Below are 18,062 nucleotides of genomic sequence, written 5' to 3'. Positions count from 1 at the left end.
GCAGGAGAATTGCTTGAACCCGGGAGGCGGAGGTTGCAGTGAACTGAGAAGGCGTCATTGCACTCCAGCCTGGGCAACAGAGCGAAACTGTCTCAAAAAACAAAACAAAACAAAAAACCCAATTGATATAAAATTATACATATTTCTGCAAAAAATTCTAAATGCTTACTCTCAGTTTGGTAGCAAACTCTCCGTAGACCTGACTTTGAGGAGCCATTGATATGGAGACGTGGTTTCTTACGTCTAATTTTGTTTTCCGCCATCTACTGCAAGAGTTGTATTTTCTGCCTCACATCGCTGTCCTTCTCCCAGCCCATTCATTTTACTTCCCCTCTCAGAATGGCCTGTGTAATGGGAGGCCCAAGACATTCAGTGGAAGATGGACATGGGCAGGAGTTAATTCTCCTCTAGAGAATGCCTCCATGTTCTTCTGTCATCCGTGCAGATATCAGGCTGCAGTCCCTCAGAAAATGATGATGATGCACAAGGCGAAGAAGCAGATATCGACATGAGGCCAATAAAAAAGGTCATGAGCCAATAAAAATGACCCTCTGATTCACTTTCCAGAAGAGCTACATTTTAATGATTTACTAGAAAGTGGATTCTTTCTTTGCATCAATTTTTATCAACAACTTAAAGGAAATGCCATTAATAGATGAAGAACACATTTTTGATTCATTGACTAGGATTATGGTTAGTAAAATGATTTTCTTTTGTTTGGGTTTTGTTGTTGTTGTTGTTGTTGTTTGAGACAGAGTCTCTCTGTGTTGCCCAGGCTGGAGTGCAGTGGCACAATCTCAGCTCACTGCAACCTCCGCCTCCCAGGTTCAAGTAATTCTCCTGCTTCACCCTCCATAGAAGATGGGATTACAGGCACCTGCCACCACAACTGGCTAATTTTTTGTATTGTTAGTAGAGATGGGTTTTCATCATGCTGGGCAGGCTGGTCTTGAACTCCTGACCTCAGGTGATCTGGCCTCCCAGAATGTTGGGATTACAGGCACGAACCATGGTGTCCCGACCAGTAAAATGATTTTCTGAATGTTTCAGTGTTTTTCCTTCCAAAAGTTGTCTTTCCTGACAATGTATTTTTATTTTACTATATAAAGAGTCACTTTCCGGCCAGGTGTGGTGACTCACGCCTGTAATCCCAGCACTTTGGGAGGCCGAGGCGGGCAGATCACTTGAGGTCAGGAGATCGAGACCAGCCTGGGAAACATGGAGAAACTCTATTAAAAATATAAAAATTAGCCGAGTGTCGTGGCGCCCACCTGTAGTCCCAGTTACTAAGGAGGCTGAGGCATGAGAATTGCTTGAACCTGGGAGGTGGAGGCTGCAGTGAGTCAAGATTGTGCCACTGCATTCCAGCCTGGGCAACAGAGACTCTTGTCTCAAAAAAAAAGAGAATCATTTCCGGTGAAAACCACATGGTCTTCCTGCATCCCTAGGGGTTATTCTGGTCCCTAACGACTTCCTGAGTCCACTTTCGCAGCTTCCATGGCCACACTCGCTTTAGTTTTCTCTTCTTAGGGGAGGGAAAAGGCAGGGCACAGTTGCTGTAATTTGTAGAGTTGGGTTGATCAGTTACACCTTAGTGTACATACCTCGGTGTGGAAATGTCTGAAAATCGTAACTTTGGGTTTGTAGAATTCGTTTTCCATTTCGTAAGTCCTAGAATTTTAAAGTCCTGCATTTTTGGTTTGTTTAGAGGAAGCTGCATATACACATACATGTACAGACATACGGGTGTGTATAGGATGTGTAGAAATACTACTGCCCTCAGACTCTTGTGACATTGTATTTCATCTTTTTTCTTCTAGGGAAAATTTCTAAAAGGTAGGAGGGGGCTCGTGATATATTAACATTTCTACCAAAAGCTCTGTTAGGGCTGGAGGGGAGACAGCAGAGAGCAACAAGGGAAGTTTTAGTGAGATATAGCCATATCCGAAAAGCAACAATACGTTTAGAGAAGCTGGGAGAGGCAGGAGATGCTGCTGTGGGAGGAAGCTGGGAGGCCACAGGGACCTGCCAGAGGGAGGCTGGAGGCTGTGGGCCAGGTGGTTCGGGAGGCTGGAGGAAGGTGAGAACTGGCCTGGGAGAGAGCCTGAAGTGACTTGGAGAACCAGGTGGTTCGGGAGGCCGGAGGAAGGTGAGAACTGGCCTGGGAGAGAGCCTGAAGTGACTTGGAGAACCAAGTGGTTCGGGAGGCCGGAGGAAGGTGAGAACTGGCCTGGGAGAGAGCCTGAAGTGACTTGGAGAACCAAGTGGTTCGGGAGGCTGGAGGAAGGTGAGAACTGGCCTGGGAGAGAGCCTGAAGTGACTTGGAGAACCAGGTGGTTCGGGAGGCCGGAGGAAGGTGAGAACTGGCCTGGGAGAGAGCCTGAAGTGACTTGGAGAACCAGGTGGTTCGGGAGGCCGGAGGAAGGTGAGAACTGGCCTGGGAGAGAGCCTGAAGTGACTTGGAGAACCAGGTGGAAAGAGAGTTGCTTCCTCTGTGCCCTGAGCTCAAAGACAGAGGATCTGGCCCCGCCCAACGTTCCTGCCCCCACAGTCCCTGCCCAGGGCTCATGGATCTCCACCTTTTCCACCCTTGGGTCTCACAGGGCCTGGGGATTGGGAAACAGAGTATAGCCCAGCCTTATTAAGCAGCTGTTCGTTGGCTCGGAATACACCTGTCAGGAAAATCATGGGCAATGAGGAGTTTCTTCCCGTGACCAGTGAATGTCGGTATTTCCTGAGTGCCGCTCTGAAGGGTTTAGGGGTGTCATTCCCAGAGATCAGCAGGGAGCCTGGAGGTGGAATGACCAGGATGACCAGAGCCCGGGGAAGACCACGAAGCCAGAGGGTGCCCCGACAGAGGAAAAGCGGCCGGTGGGTTTTAGATCCTCGTTTGGCCAGAGGGAGGCGGCTAGATCGGCTTCTCCAGAGCCTGCTGGCTGTTGGTCTGCTGTCCGTGGTCTGGTTCTAAGTAGGAGAAGAGGTGGAACTTGGAGCTGGGCACCAGCTGGCACTGCTATGCTCAGAGCATGTGAGGAAGCAGGAGCAGTAAAATCCCAGGACCCCCAAAGTGGTAGAAGGGCTCCCAGGTCCCTTATAGGTCACAGTCGAGGGCCTTCGTAGAAGCTGGCCCAAACCTGCCCTTTCCTTGCAGCCCAATGACCTCAGGAGACAGTGACTCACCCTGTGTCCACCTGTGTCATCCTGTGGACGGCTGGAGGTCCACGGGTACGGCTGCTATGGCGGCAGACACAGCCCCGCCCAGGGCCCATGGTAGCCCCAAGTGGCTGCCCGCTCCCTCCTGTGGGCAGTGCTTCACAGCGGCAGCGGTAGCACTGGGCGCAGCCTCTGGAAGGTGCTTGCTTTGGGGACTCGGCTCTGGTGGCTCCCCTTTGCCCGTGCTATGAGCTCCGTCCCCATTTCTCAGGTCGCCTTCAAGGCTCATTCCTGACTCACCCGGCCTCATCTCCAGCCATTCAAGATGCAGGCGTTGTCATTCCTTGAAATTCTCACATCTCCTAGAGCCTCTGTGCTTTTCATCATACCATTTCCTCTGCCTAGAATGTCTGTCTTTGCCTGGGAAACAAAAGAGAAAAATGCCTGACTGTTAGTTTTAAAATAGCATCTCAAAGCTCACATTATTTTAAAATATTTCAGACACATAGATAAGAATAGAGAATAACATAATCCCAGTGCTTTGGGAGGCAAAGGCTGGAGGATCTCTTGAGGCCAGGAGTTTGAGACCAGCCTGGGCTACATAGTGAGACCCTGTCTCTATGCCTCGCCCAAAAGAATAGGGAAGATATTGAATGTCCAGCATTATCACTACCAGATCTTACTGCTATGCCATATGTACTTCACATCCCATTTTATTTTAAGAGATGGAAACAATAAAGATTTAGCTGAGGTGCTCAGGGTACCCTTCCCCGTCCTGGTCTCTTTCCTTAGAAAGGGTAATGTCTATACTTGGGTTAACTAGCCCATGTATGGTGTCCTCATTTGAGCTAGATATTCTACCTAAGAAATCGAAACACATACATTGTGTTGGACTATTAAAAAGTTGTATGTAAATGATATATTGTGCATGACATCTGCAATTTGCCTTTTCACTCAATATGATGTTTTTGAAATTTATTCAAGTTGACACATACATAGTATTAGCAGCTGCATAGTGCTCCATTGTATACATATGTTTTTTTTTTTTTTGAGATGGAGTTTCGCTCTGTCGCCCAGGCTGGAGTGCAGTGGCATGATCTCGGCTCACTGCAACCTCTGTCTTCCGGGTTCAAGCAATTCTCCTGTCTCAGCCTCCTGAGTAGCTGGGATTACAGGCGTGTACCCACCATGCCCGGCTAATTTTTGTATTTTTAGTAGAGACGGGGTTTCACCATGTTGGTCAGGCTGGTCTCAAACTCCTGACCTTGTGATCTGCCCGCCTCAGCCTCCCAAAGTGCTGGGATTACAGGTGTGAGTCACAGCTCCTGGCCGTAGGTGGTTTGTTTACTTCTCCTGTGGATGGACATTTCGGTTTTTTCCCTCGGTTACCTACAGTGCTGCTGTGTGCATTCTTGCATATGTATTCTTTTGCACCTACATGGAAGTTCTCTGTGGTATATTCAGAGCAGGAAGGAGGTAAACCGTCAAGTCATAAGTTGTACATGTCTTCAACTTTACAACTTGTTATCAAATTGCTCTCCAAAGTGGCTGTTCCAGTAGGACACGCCCATCCCGTTTCTCCCTTGCCAACACTTGTCTTTATCAAACTTTAAATATTTGCCAGTCACATGGGTGAGAAGTGCTGGCTCATTGTTTGAACCAGCATCTCCCTGGTTCCTGGTGAGATCGATATCTTTGCCAGTGCCCGTTGCGTTTCCCCTTCCATGACCTGAACGTTCACATCCTTTGCCCATTTTTCTGTTCGATGCATGTGTTGTCCTTACTGATGTAGGGTATGGGTTCTTTATATATATATACATAAAAGGATCTTTTGTTGGTTATGTGTGTGACATGTTTCTCCTCCCAGTCTGTGGTTGGAATTTTCACGGTGTTTAAAGAGTCTTTTTAAAAAGAAGTTTTAACTTCAATAAAGCCAAATTTACCCCCATTCTTCTGTATTGCTTATGCTTTTTGAGTGATTTATCTAAGAAATACAAACTCCATCTGTACTAAAAATACACAAAAAATTAGCTGGGCATGGTGGCACGCACCTGTAGTCCCAGCTACTTGGGAGGCTGAGGCAGGAGAATTGCTTGAATCTGGGAGGTGGAGATTGCAGTGCACTGATGCCCAGGCTGGAATACAGTGGTGTGATCATGGCTCACTGCAGTCTCCAGCCCCTGGGCTCAAGCAATCATCCTGCCTCAGCCTCTTAAGTAGCTAGGACTACAGGCATGTGCCATCATGCCTGGCTAATTTTTATTGATTGATTGATTGATTGAGATTGGGTCTTGCTACGTCACCCAGGCTGATCTCGAACTCCTGGCCTCAAGCAATCTTCCCACCTTAGCCTCCCAAAGTGCTGGGATTATAGGAGTGAGCCACTGTACCTGGCCTCCTTTTATGTTTTCTTCTAAATATTAGTCTGTATGTTCTTCTGAAAGCCCGTTTGTTCCATTACTCTGAAAGACAATCCAAGATATGTCAGAGTCTCTTATTGAGAAATACGGAATGACGTCTTGCATATTGTCATGATATGCGGTTCTACTACCATAGGGTCGGTAAAATCTATGAAAGGATGAATATTTTGCTTTTAAAGTTCTGTGACTATGGAATGGCACTCTAGCTTCAGCTGCAGTTGGGAAAGACTTTTGCTGTAGACCAATTTTATTGTACTTAGTTGAGTTCGAGAGGGAGCCAGGCCCAGAAAATGAGGGGGACATTTACGTCATAGAACACAGAGAAAGACTCATGAAATGGCAAGACACCCTCCCTTCCCCTCCCATCCCTATCCCCTCCCCTCGCCTCCCCCTCCCGTCGCCTCCCCCTCCCCTCCCCTCTCCCCTCCCCCTTCTCCCCTCCCTTCTCCCCTCCCTTCTCCCCTCCCTTCTCCCCTCCCCTCCCCCCCGCCCCTCCTCTCGCCTGACTTCCCATATGACACTGGCCTTCTCTATTCTCTCTCTTCATATTGTCATCTTAGGTGTTCTTTGTAACCCGACTTCAAACTATCTGAAAATGTTTGTGAGAAGGAACACACACACACACACACACACACACACACACACACACACACACACACAGAATAGCTTTGGACTTGGATGCTTCTTAGTCCTCCTGTTACTCCTGTGAGTGATTCTTTGTGTTCTTCTAAGTCCCTTCCACCTTGTTGGGAGAGGGTCATCATGACTGCTCGTGATGGCAGTCACTATCCAGATCACAAGTCAGAAGGGTGAATTCGGGTGAAAAGAGGATGAAATGTTTTAAACGCTCAAGAATTTCCAGTCACCGCAGTCCTGAGGTTCGTGGTTTCTTTTCCTTCTGAAAGCTGTAGAGCTCCATGCAGGGGGCCTGTGAGCCTCAGTGGTGGGCTGATGAAAGACTCAGAATAAAAAAGAACTTGATGGAGGCAGTTGACTGTTTAGCAGACGCGATCTGAATGGAAGGTCCGAAGGTCTGCAGATGTCAAGCTGTCCGTGGCTTTGCCTGGTGTCTGTCTGAGCGATCGGGCCTTTGTCCCGGATGCCTCATCTGCCTGTTTGTCTCCCTGAGATAGCCACCAGGTGGTCTACTGATGATCAAAGCCCTCAGTGGTGCAGACTGCTGTCACCCCTGGGTTCAATCCCAAGGTGGGGAGTTTGAGAATGCCGGGTCTTCCTGTTGCCCTTTCTGAATGGGGTGATGCCTGGTCAGATTTCAGTTTCCTGGAACACGTGTTGATGGTTCTTAGCAGAGGGTAGGGCTTTATTTACACACCTGGCTCAGTGCAGACTGCAGACCTTTGAAAGGTTTGCAGAGTGGCCGGGCGTGGTGGCTCATGCCTGTAATCCCAGCACTTCGGGAGGCCGAGGTGGGCAGATCACCTGAAGTTAGCAGTGCAGGACCAGCCTGGCCAACATGGTGAAACCCCATCTCTACAAAAATACACACACAAAAAATTAGCCAGGCATGATTACGGGTGCCTGTAATCCCAGCTACTCAGGAGGCTGGGGCAGGAGAATCACTTGAACCTGGGAGGCAGAGGTTGCCATGAGCCGAGATCATGCCATTATACTCCAGCCTGGGTGACAGAGTGAGACTCTGCCTCAAAAAAGAAAAAAAAAAAAAAAAAAAGAAAGGTTTGCAGAATAACTTTGTGTGGTTTTCTGGATCAACTGTGGGTGGACTTAAGATTTACAGCCGAATAAAGGACTTAAAAATACAGCCTTGGAATTTTTGCCTCCTCAAATGTCATTCTTGAAAATAACCCCTTTCATAAAGTTCCACTTTTTAGGTGTTAACCCAGGTGACTTAGACGCCGCCTGAGCCAAGGCTCTGCTCTTCAGAATCATTGATCTGTCTGGGGATGAGCGATGCTGTTGTCTTCATCATCCTCATTTTCAACAGCATCAACAGCAAGGTGAATATTTAGCTGGCACACATACAGAGGGCCACACCACTCAGCACCTGTTAAAATATTGAGACACTGCCACACATGTTGGTCAAGAACTGCTGCTGAGTCCCAGTCTCCCCACCACCCAGACCCTGCCTCTAGGATCTCTGCGACCTCCCCACAAATCAGCAGTGAAAGGGTTGACACCTGATCCCACAGTGGGTCTCCAGGGCTCTGTTCAGCACTCCAGCTGGTTTATATTCTAGTAGGGAGACAGACGGACACCCACACACCCAGCATTCCCATCGTCATTGAGGAATCCACATTCCCATCGTCACTGAGGAATCCATTCTGATTGATGCCCATGCCACAAAGTTGTTAAATATCGTGAATTTCAAGTCGTCCTAAGACAAAAATGTGGGCTCTTTTCTATGGTTAAAAGACAAAGGAATTCCATAGTCTGCAGAGCTGTGTGCTGAGTTCTTTGGAGACATTATAATATATATAGATGGGCCCTGAAAAGGTTGCTTGTAAGGGCAGAACACACACACGTACACGTAAAGTGTGTTATTTATGTACACACACATACACACACACCCCCAAACTTTAAAAAGCAGCACGTGACCACGTTGACACTGATGTAGATTGTAAGTGCAGAGGGGCCAGAGAGTAAAGATCTGGACAAACTGGTAAGAGTGTAAATCACTCACTTTTCTGTGTTCTTAACAGCGCCTGCCACTGTGGCTGCTTAGGAGTTTTTTTTGTTTTGTTTTGTTTTTTTTTTTTGAGACGGAGTCTCGCTCTGTCGCCCAGGCTGGAGTGCAGTGGCGCGATCTCGGCTCACTGCAAGCTCCGCCTCCCGGGTTCACGCCATTCTCCTGCCTCAGCCTCCCGAGTAGCTGGGACTACAGGCGCCCACAACCGCGCCCGGCTAATTTTTTGTATTTTTAGTAGAGACGGGGTTTCACCATGGTCTCGATCTCCTGACCTTGTGATCCGCCCGCCTCGGCCTCCCAAAGTGCTGGGATTACAGGCGTGAGCCACCGCGCCCGGCATTTGTTTTGTTTTTTTTGAGACGGAGTCTCCCTGTGTCTCCCACAATGGAGTGCAGTGGCGCGATCTTGGCTCACTGCAAGCTCCACCTCTCGGGTTCACACCATTCTCCTGCCTCAGCCTCCCGAGTAGCTGGGACTACAGGTGCCCACCACCATACCCGGCTAATTTTTTGTATTTTTAGTAGAGACGGGGGTTTCACCATGTTAGCCAGGATGGTCTCGATCTCCTGACCTCGTGATCCGCCTGCCTCAGCCTCCCAAAGTGCTGGGATTACAGGCTTGAGCCACCGTGCCCAGCCTTTTTTTTTTTTTTTTTTTTTTTTTAAATGTTTAAAATTTTGGCCAGGCATGGTGGCTCATGCCTATAATCCCAGCACTTTGGGAGGCTGAGGCGGATGGATCACTTGAGGTCAGGAGTTCGAAACTAGCCTGACCAACATGGTGAAACCTCGTCTCTACTAAAAAAAAAAAAAATAGCCGGGCGTGGTGGTGTGCACCTATAATCCCAGCTACTTGGGAGGCTGAGGCAGGAGAATTGCTTGAACCTGGGCAGGGGAGGTGACAATGAGCCAAGATCCCGCCAGTGTACTCCAGCCTGGGCAGCAGAGCGAAACTGCATCTCAAAACAAAACAAAACAAACCAAAAAAAACAATTAAAATTTGAGTTGCTTGGAGGAATAGAAAGTTGGTGAATGTTTGAGGTAGGACATGCTAACAAAGAGAAGAGGCCGACACTCTGCCTGAGAAGCAGGGCACGGTAGCTTGGCAGCTCTGGGCTGTCACTGGAGCGAACTTGTTTATGGGAGTAAGAGGAAGCAGGCCCGAGGGATGCAGAGTGGACTTGCAGGGTCCTAAAGGTTGGAACCTAGACTTTGAATTTCATAGGAAAATCATTAAGACATGTTGACGAAATATCAGCCATCTCTTAAACCAGAAGGCAGGCCTTGCCCCAGAACAGTTAAGACGTCTGTTTGGAGAAGAGAGAACAGAGACGGGAGCCTCTTGGCCTCAACCACTATTTTATTGTGACATTCTGCAGCGATCCTGGCCGTTTTTTCTTTTACACTGTGTACCTTTCTGAACTTCTCTGCAGGGAGCTGTTGCAGCAGATGCCCTCAGCTCACCAGAGCCCATGTTAGCCCTAGTTCCAGTCCTCAGTCTCACTGGGTGATAAGGGAAGATGAGGGAAAACTACTTCTATTAGTCACACCACCAGCAGTGCCATCACGGCCATGCACATCCAAATGGCTTCATTATGCTCAACAGCCTGGGTGAGTCTGAGGCTTACAGCTAAGAAGCATGGCTTTTTTTTTCCCTCGGTGTGATACAAATGCCAGTAGTATATTTTTATACCCCGAAATAACAGAGCACATTGAGAAAGATACTGTGACCTACTTGGGAACTTCAGCAGTATTAGCTGGAACGCTGTCTTGGCTGTGGAAGGACTTTTTGCAGGGAGCTGCCGTCAGAGGTCTGAGAGCCATCGTTCAGCACGGCATCACTGAGGGCGCCTGGCATGCCTCTGCCTGCCTGTGAGAAGGCACACTTCCCTTCTAGACTTCTCCGATTCCTCCAGAGTGGCCTTCTGCTTCCATAACTGTCCTAGAACAGCTTTTGCTGTGTGAAGATACGTAGGTTTGGCCAGAGACTGAACTCTGGCTATTTCCTGAACTTGGGAACAATACTCACCAAATCCACTAATTATTAATCATGGTCACAGACACTCTCTTGCTTTTGCATGCTCTGCCGTGGCGAAGGTTGTTGCTGCCAAGAACTAAATCGTAATGAGCTCATGTGCTCTTCACAGCAGGTTCAGATAACACTTCCTCGCTTTTATGGTTAAACCTCCTCGTAAAATCTCTCTTTAAGCGAACGCATGATTATCCCCCACAGTAGTTTAAACTGAACTTGATTTGTGAGTTTATTTCTTCTTTTCCATCTGAGATATTTTCCAATATCTCTGACATATCTTCTCCTATGGAAATAGCCAGTAAATGATGGACCGAGAATATCAAGTGTAAATCAGTCTGTACCTCCGAGTGGAGACCAGTCAGTGGGATGTGAATGCACTGAATACGTTCTGTTGTCTTGTGTACTGAAGAAGCCTTTGTGGAGATTGTATATCTCTGGAGAAACTCCTGCAGGTTACCTTTTTAGAGAGAGGTTTGAAATAAGAACAAAGAAAGTGATTTCGCTTTAGCTGGGTAAGGCGTAAGGCGGGGGGCAAGTGAAGCAGTGTCAGAGGAGGTAATGTGGCATCTGTCCATAACACAGGTGGAGTAAGGTGATTTTTTTGTTTTGTTTTATTTTTTTGAGACGGAGTTTCGCTCTGTCACCCAGGCTGGAGTGCGGTGACGCGATCTCGGCTCACTGCAAGCTCCGCCTCCCGGGTTCACGCCATTCTCCTGACTCAGCCTCCCGAGTAGCTGGGACTACAGGTGCCCGCCACCTCGCCCGGCTAATTTTTTGGTATTTTTAGTAGAGACGGGGTTTCACCGTGTTAGCCAGGATGGTCTCAGTCTCCTGACCTCATGATCCGCCCGCCTCGGCCTCCCAAAGTGCTGGGATTACAGGCGTGAGCCACCATGCCTGACCATTTGGTTTATTTGAACTGTGGTATTACTTTCTGATGAATGACTATCCCATGATTCCCTTAGCTGTTCTTCTTTTGATGGACACTGAAGTGACTTCCAATGTTCCACGATTACAAGCAGTGCTATAATAAACTTGTGCAAGTAACTCTTCATACCTGTCTTGCTCATGTAATGTGCTGGCTCACAGGACACACACACAGTCTTCAGCTTAACTAGATGGTGCCTGTTTGTTCTCCAAAGTGGTTTCTCAACAAATCTCGCTACCATTCTATATTTTCAGATTCTAAAATCCTGCCGTCCTCTGATGAGGATAAAACGATGTGTTCTTGTTTTGCGATGGAACATCTTTTGCTAGTTTTATTGACCATGCGATTTTGCTCTTTTAAGAATTGCCTATTTTCTTTGCCCATGTTTTTCCTCATTGTATTGTCTTATTCATGTCCATTATTGTAATTGAATTTTAGGATATCTGAATGTAAATCTTTTGTTACGATATTGGGGGTTCCCAAGACCACTTCTAGGCTCAGTAACTCACTAGGATGCTCAAGAGGCTCAGCCGATAGTCCTACTCACAGCAAAGATTTATTACAGTAAAGAGATACAAAGCAAAATTAGCCAGGGGAAAAGGCACAGAGGGTGGGGTCCAGAGGAAACCCTGTGCAAGCTTCCAAGAGCCTTCTCCAGTCACACAGGGCACACTTCGTTTCCCCAGCATCATGTTATGACAACAGGTGTGAAGTGTTGTCTGCCAGGAAAGCTCATTAGAGACTTAGGGACCGAGGTTTTTGTTGGGAGCTGGTCATGTAGGCAGCCTCTGCCTTGCCTGTACCCAAATTCCAGATTCTCAGAAGGAAAGCAGGTGTCGAGCATAAACCACACTATTTGTACAAATAGTTTAGGCACAGTGAGTCCCTCTTATCAGTTCTGGGAATGGTGGGAACCCTCCTGAAATTTTAAGTTCTCAGGTGCCAGCCAAGAGTCAACCTTGCAGGTAGGTCTTCTAACTTTCTAATTTTAACTTTTCTCTGCACAGTTATGTTAATTTCAAATATCTTCTCCTAATCTGTGTTTATATTGTCTTTTGCGCATCCAACAGTAATATCTGTTTTTCTTCAATGCTTTATAATTTTAATATCATACCAAAAAAATGCCTATCCCATTCATAAAGGTAGCTCCTTATATCTTTCTCTAATAATTTTAACACATTCCTTTTTGTATTTAAGACTGTAACCTAATTGGAGGTTATTTTTGTGACTGGTAAAATATATGAATCTCATTTTTCATTTTTGGCTAAAAGTAGCCAGTAGTTTCTGCACTGTTTGTTGAATGGTCTGTCATGTCCTCACTGATTTGTGATGCTTCCTCTGGCATACCAAGTTCTCCTGTTTGTGTTGTCTATCTCTGGACTGAATTCTACACCATTTAACTCACTTTATAAATTTTAATATTTAATAGCATAAATTGTCCCCTGCCTTGTCTTATTTATTCTCGGCTCTTATGACTAGCTTGTCAAGTTCTGCCAAATATATATATGTATATATGGTTTATATATACATATATATGATTAATATGTATATATTAGGATTAATGTATATTTTCTGTCAGAATTGCTTGGGATTTTTAGATTAATGTAAGGATAATTTACATCTTTAAAAATATCTGGTCTTGGCTTGGCCTGGTGGCTGATGCCTGTAATCCCAGCACTTTGGGAGGCCAAGGCAGGCAGATCACTTGAGCCCAAGAGTTTGAGACCCGTCTGGGCAATGTGGTAAAAACCCATCTCTTCTAGCTGGGTGTGGTGGCGCACATCTGTAGTCCCAGCTACTAGGAAGGCTGAGGTGGGGGAATCACCTGAGCCCAGGAATTTGAGGCTGCAATGAGCCAAGATTGCACCTCTGTACTGCAGCCTGGGCAACAGGAGTGAGACCTTGTCTCAAAAAAAAAAAAAAATTGGTCTTCCCATATATGAACATATTATATAGTTCTTCATTCATTTGTGTTTTCTTTATTGCCTTTTGGTAAATGTTTATATTCTCCATAAAGGCATTAACATATTTTGTTGGAATTCTTCTTAGGTACTTTAGGGCTATTATTTGTTACTATGAATGGATTATTCTTTTTAAAACTTACATTTTTTTTTTTTTTTTGAGACGGAGTCTTGCTCTGTCGCCCAGGCTGGAGTGCAGTGGCCAGATCTCAGCTCACTGCAAGCTCCGCCTCCCGGGTTCCTGCCATTCTCCTGCCTCAGCCTCCCGAGTAGCTGGGACTACAGGCGCCGCCACCTCGCCCGGCTAATTTTTTGTGTTTTTAGTAGAGACAGGGTTTCGCCGTGTTAGCCAGGATGGTCTCGATCTCCTGACCTCGTGATCCACCCGTCTCGGCCTCCCAAAGTGCTGGGATTACAGGCTTGAGCCACCGCGCCCGGCCAAAACTTACATTTTCTAATTGATTGATTGCTGTTGACCTATATGGGTTTTTACTATTAATGAGATATATAACAAACTGAACTGTTTTATTAAGTCTAATGCTTTGTAGATCTTCTTGAATATTCCATGTAGATTATCATATCTTCAGTTATGACTCTTTTGTCATAATTGCAGATAATATTTTGTCTCTTTCTTTTCAATCCTAATTTCTCTTATTGATTTTCTTGTCATACTCTTCTAGCTAGGGTCTCTAGTACTGTGTTGGATAGAAGTAATGATGGTGAGAATCCTTGTCACTTCTAAGTTTGGTAAGGGACTGCTTCTATCATTTAGCCATTAAGTATGATGTTCACTGTGTGATGTGGGTACACACCCTTTAATCAAGGTCAGGACATTTTTGTCCCAGATTGCTAATATTTTTTAAATTTCATAGATCAGAATTGAATTTTATGAAATGTTTTCTCTACATCCATTGAGGTGATAATTTTTTTCTTAATTTTTTTTTTTTTTTTTTTTTTTGAGACAGAGTCTTGCTCTGTCGCCCAGGCTGGAGTGCCTGCACGATCTTGGCTCACTGAAAGCTCCAGCTCCAGGTTCGTGCCATTCTCCTGCCTCAACCTCCCGAGTAGCTGGGACTCCAGGTGCCCGCCTGGCTAATTTTTGCATTTTTAGTAGAGATGGGGCTTCACCATATTGGTCAGGCTGGTCTCAAACTCCTGACCTCAGGTGATCTGCCCGCCTTGGCCTCCCAAAGTGCTGGGATTACAGGTGTGAACCACTGCACCCTGCCTCTTAATATGTTAATTTAGGAGTTACATTAAGAGATTTTTTTTAATGTTAAATGATTCTTACATTATCTGCATCAAAGATGCTTTGGTCATTATTATTATTTAAAAAGATATTGCTGGATTTGACTTGCACTCCCTTCATTTAGTTTGGTTTCAGGATGATACTAGCTTCAGGAAATAAGTTGGGGTATGTTTCCTCTTTTTCTACTCTCTGAAGAGTTTACATAAGATTGGATTAATACAATTTGGTAGGATTTGTCTCTAAAACCATTTGGACATGGGGGTTATTCATGTGTCAATTTTGAACTACTAACTTAATTTTTAAAAATGGTTACAGGACTTTTCAGTTTTTCTATTTATTCTTAAATTATATACAGATTAAAAATTTTTTTGTTGTTGTTTTGTTTTGTTTCTAATTTTCCTGTCTATAGACTTTGAAGTCCTGCTTTTTTTTTTTTTTTTTTTTTTTTTTTTTTTGACAAGAACCTCACTCTGCCGCCCAGGCCGGAGTGCAGTGGCGCAATCTCCGCTCACTACCAGCTCCATCCACCTCCCGGGTTCACGCCATTGTCCTTCCTCAGCCTCCCCAGTAGCTGGGACTACAGGTGCCCGCCACCATGCGTGGCTAATTTTTGTATTTTTAGTAGAGATGGGGTTTCACCGTGTTAACCAGGATGGTCTCCAACTCTTGATCTCGTGATCTGCCCACCTCGGCCTCCCAAAGTGCTGAGATTACAGGTGTGAGCCACTGCACCCAGCCGAAGTCCTGCTTTTTTTCTTTAACATTGTGGGCATTTTCTACATCATTCAATATTTACTGAGAAGATGACCTGTAAAGCATTGACTTTAGCAGTCGTTTTTCTTTCTGATTAACTTTGTTTCTAGAATTTCATCAGGTTGCATGTCCCTTGGATAGGGTGGCATAACTAGCAGTGCTAGGCACATGGTAGACATACAGTAATTTCTGCTGGACATTGTGCCCAGAACTACTCAGGTGTTGTAACTTTCCAGAGCGAAAGATTGGAATTTCCTCATGTTTTACAGGGTGAGGGTAAAGGCAATTCTATGAAAATTAACAAAGGAGGTTGGGGAGGAGGGCTTTCGTTTTTGCTACAGGAAAAATAACACATTCTTTTTGAATGATGACTTATTCTGGAAAGGCATCCTGGCTGAAATGATGAGCTCAGGTTTTTGGGTCTGAGCAGTTTCTGTTGAAAGACATTTGTAGCGATTTCCAAAAGTGCGTATAAGAATGGAACATTCTTAGTTCTGGGGGAAGGGTGACTGGGGAGGAAATCTGTTTTCCCGTTTTATTGATCTCAGCTACGTGCTGTGACGTAACATGTAATTTTTTGTGGAGCTGTTCTGATGCCCCACGTGGGGCCCTCACCCTTTGCTGCCAGGGCATTCAGGAGTGCCGTACACTGGGAGCTGTGGAGGCAGCTGCCCTTTTGTGGCCTTTTGCCATGCCTGTTTCAGGTTTGGAACTGTATACCTTTTAGGAGCATGGCTTATGACATAGCAAGTCCATTTTCTTCACAAAAACAAACCCTATTTTTACTTTAAAAATCAACATTTCCTCTGCTATGGTTTGAATATGTCCCTGAAAGTTCCCATGTTGGAAACACCTTCCTCAATTACAGTGTTAAGAGGTGGGACCTTCAAGAGATGGTGAGGGTGTGAGGACTCACCCTTGTGAATGGATTAATGTCATTATCGTGGGAATTATCTTGCGTTTCTGATAAAAAGATGAGGTTCGTCTTCCTGTGCTCTCTCTGGCTCATGTGATGCCCTCCACCATGTTATGACGCAGCAAGAAGACCCTCACCAGATGCTGGCTCCTTGATCTTGGACTTCCCAGCCTCCAGAACTGCAAAGAAATAAGTTTTTGCTTTTTATAAATTACCCAGTCCAAGGTATTATGTTATAGCAGCACAACATGGGCCAAGACACCCTCTATCCATCTCTCCACTGGCCAAAATCAGTTACGTGTCCAGCTTCACTGCAGCCGGTGTCCTTTGGAGGAGAAGTCTCTGAGCATTCCTGTTGAGATTCCTGATTGGAGCTGTGTGGAACCCATTTAGACTGAAATCAGAAACATGGTCAGGTTGTGAGTTTTCCTTTTAGAGAGCCCTCCCTTATTTTCACATGCTCATTCTCAAAAGCACTTTGTACATCATGCCATGTGTATGTTTTTTGCTTGGTACAATTACACAGCCCTTTACAACCCACTGCCCACACGTGAGCTCACCCAGTAGCTTCGTGCTGTAAAGGGAGACCCAGAAGGCAGTGCTGCCAGGGCTCTCTTACAAAAAGCAGTTTGTCTTCTTTTGAGATATTCCTGTGCTGAGAGTTAAAACAAACTCTTGAAGGCAGCAGCATATTATAGATGCAAAATCTCACATAAAAACCATTTAAGAAAATCTGGGACATGGAAATTCTTTTTTTCCCTTTAACAAGATGGTACCACTAATGTATTCTTCTTATTTTTTTGCCCACAGAGTAGCAATTTCTAAATTGTTAGACATGGTTCTTCTTTGGTTTCACATAACCCATTCCTTCATGGTACTTAAAGTTAGTAAATGGTTGAAATGCTTTCTTGAGAAGTAGAAATGAGGAAGCATGAAGAGATTAAATGAGCCACTTAAAGTCACTGTAAGGAAGTTTTCCTTCCCTTTTATTGGTTTCTGCCTTTGGTGTTCCACTGCTTACCCTCTCTCCTTCCTACCTGCCTTGTGCTGGAAAGGACCAGGACTTGGGTATGTCCTTCTCAGTTGTGTGACTTCGAACAAGCTATTTGACGTCTTAAGGTCTTAGATTTGTCATCTGTAAAATCTAAGATCCTTCTCTTCAAATGGCTAGTGAATTTAGGACAAAATTTGGGCTCCCAGGTCACCGCTGCTGCAGACCAGGAATATTGCTAACATTTTGGGATTTGACATCAAATCCTGATTTGACTTTATGTAACCTGGGTCCATGACATGTACTAGCTGTAAACAAGAAGCTGATGTGCACATTGTTTCAGGACACCTGCAGGCAGATGTTGAATGTTAGATTTTAGAAGGGACCTTTGCCTTCCCTGAGTCCAACAGCCCCATTGTCCAGATGAGGAAGCTGAGGTCAAGGTTAGCCCTTGAGGGATGCAATGATGAGGTTCTGTGTCCTTGCCCCTGGCCAGTGCTTTTCAGCCTTTCCCACTTTTAGGAGAGTTGGTTGACTTTTTGTAAGACCCTGGTGGGTATAAACCAACAATAACATTCGGAGCTCCCCAACCAACTGAATGGACCCCTCCTCTCAGCGAAGGGCATTCTAAAGTCAACCTGAAATGCTAATCCAGGCCATGATGGGAATGGGTGGTGGGACATGCCTCCATTACAGCCTCCTCTCGTTGGAATTCAGGCACAGCTGACCAGCACTGACATTCAAATAGAGACTTCAGACTGACAAAGCAGACTCTTTGTAGCAATGAGATACCAACTTGACAGATAGCAGGCCCCGAAAGAAATAAAAGTATTTTGCCTTAAAATATATTTCTTTGACATATTTTGAAATGGCCCTGCAAAGCTGTCTCTTGTGGGGAAAATCTGCATTCCATAGAGAATCTCCTTCCCTTTCCAGGTCTTTTTCCTGATCCAGGAGAGAATTAACTAAGAGTCTGGGACTTCTTGAAGTCTGAT

The 18,062-nt window shown here is 45.6% G+C and overlaps 1 protein-coding gene and 1 long non-coding RNA gene across 2 annotated transcripts in view; one reads left to right on the top strand and one right to left on the bottom strand.

The window, feature by feature from the left end:
- KIF26B (kinesin family member 26B) overlaps positions 1-18,062 on the top strand; it is a 561,334-nt gene that overhangs the window by 87,146 nt on the left and 456,126 nt on the right. The gene's annotated exons all lie outside the window — the stretch shown is intronic.
- Positions 3,454-10,107, bottom strand: LOC135969518 (uncharacterized). Its single transcript, XR_010584788.2, has 3 exons — positions 9,973-10,107; positions 5,544-5,615; positions 3,454-3,573 (listed from the first exon to the last, which is right to left on the bottom strand). It is a non-coding gene; the product is annotated as an uncharacterized lncRNA (long non-coding RNA).

This window comes from Macaca fascicularis, chromosome 1 (genome assembly GCF_037993035.2).
Source record: "Macaca fascicularis isolate 582-1 chromosome 1, T2T-MFA8v1.1".
NCBI classification, from domain to species: Eukaryota; Metazoa; Chordata; class Mammalia; order Primates; family Cercopithecidae; genus Macaca; species Macaca fascicularis.
This window is presented reverse-complemented; position numbering and strand designations above follow the sequence as displayed.